Source organism: Ranitomeya imitator, chromosome 2, assembly GCF_032444005.1.
Source record: "Ranitomeya imitator isolate aRanImi1 chromosome 2, aRanImi1.pri, whole genome shotgun sequence".
Taxonomy (NCBI): Eukaryota; Metazoa; Chordata; class Amphibia; order Anura; family Dendrobatidae; genus Ranitomeya; species Ranitomeya imitator.
In genome coordinates, this window is record NC_091283.1 from 170,506,714 (window position 1) to 170,508,670 (window position 1,957).

A 1,957-nucleotide genomic window follows, 5' to 3' on the forward strand; every position below is an offset into this window, starting at 1 on the left:
GCGCCCAGCCCCTTAAATGCTGACTCTGGGCTGCAAGAAAGTACAACTCAGGGTTAGGCAATGCCAGACCCCATCATCCTTGGGTCGCTGAAGTGTCTCCAGTTTGATACGCGGATGCTGCCTCCCCCAAATCAGATTCCTAAACAGAGAGTTGATCTGTCTAAATTTCCCACGTGGTATCCAAACCGGCGCATTGTGAAGAATATACAGTATTTTCGGCATCAGAATCATTTTGATAAGATTCACCCTGCCTACCACAGACAAATGTAGCTTAAGCCATGCATCCGCTTTTGCCTTGAGGGCACCCAAGATTGGAGTCAGATTCTCATGTATATAGTCAGTGACCGGCATAGATACCCATATTCCCAGGTACTTAAATTTACTCGTCACCTCCAGTCGCCCGTCCTCCAATGGCTCCCCATCCACATCGTCCACCTTAAACAAGATAGACTTACTCCAATTTATCCTAAGTCCCGACACTGATCCGAATTGTTCAATAATCCCAATGGCTCCCTCCAAGGATGCAACCGGGTCAGCCAGAAATAGCAGAATGTCATCCGCATACAACGCCACCCTTTCTTCAATCACCCCATATTTAAACCCCGTCATCTCATCAGACTGTCGAAGCGTAGCGGCCAGTGGTTCCACCGCCAGAGCAAACAAAAGGGGGGAAAGCGGACACCCCTGTCTCGTCCCTCTAGCCAATTGTATGGTCCGTGACAACTCCCCGTTTACCCTAACCCTGGCCATCGGCATCGAGTACATTAATTGAATCCATGATATGAACTGCGGTCCAAACCCCATTCTTCGCAACACCTGCCAGAGATACCCCCACTCCACACTATCGAACGCCTTGTGAGCGTCTAAAGATGCAATAACTCTCTGGCCACAGTTATCGGCTTTGAGTTGCAAGTTCATATACAGCCTTCGTAGATTAATCGCAGTTGACCTATCAGGCCAGAAATAACACTTGTCAACCTCATCGCCAACACCTTAGCCAGGAGTTTAACGTCGATAGTAAGCAAAGAAATTGGCCGATATGAATCCGGCTGTGTCGGGTCTTTCCCCTCCTTTGGAATCACCACTATTGTGGCCTCCCGCATAGATGCCGGTAGCCTTCCACCATTCGTAGCCTCTTCCAAGACCGCCTTCAATTTAGGGATCAACACTTCCCCCAAGCTTTTATAAATTTCGGCAGGAAATCCGTCTACGCCAGGCGCCTTCCCATTAGCCATCGACTGCAATGCCCGTCCCAGTTCCTCCTCCGTAATGGGAGCCTCCAAATCCTCCCTAGCTGTGTCACTCAGCCTCGGGAGCTCCAACTCCTCAAGGAACGCCACCGTGTCCTCCATTGACCCATCTACCCGAGAGGAGTATAAGTCTGCGTAAAAATCTGCAAAAGTCTCCAAAATCTCTGAAGTCTCAGAAACAGCAACACCACTCCCAGTCACCAAAGAGTGAACAAAGGAAGTATTTCTCTGGGCAGATGCCACCAGCGACAGCAAATGACCCACTGATTCACCCTCCTGGTAATAGGCCAAATTCATGAATTCCCTCTTCCTTTCAGCCTTACTCAGCAAGACCGCCTCTAGCTGGCTTTGAGCTGCCTTTAACCTCCTCCCAGCCTCCAAAGTACCCATTATTACCATCTCATCTTCAGCCACCCTCAGCCCATCTATCGCCAGCCTCTCTGCCTCTCTCGATTTCCGCTTACACCTGCTAATATCCCTAAACAGCCCTCTCAAGTACGCTTTCATGGCTTCCCACACAGTAAGCACATCTACGCTACCCTCATTTATCTCAAAAAATTCCACCAATTCCTTCTTAATCTTCTCCAAGTCTATACTGTGTAGCCAATTAGGGTGAATTTTCCACTCCCTTCTGCTCCCGTTCCGTGTCCCCACTGATCGAAATTCCACTTCAACTGGACTATGGTCTGAGAGAGCCCTAGGTAAAT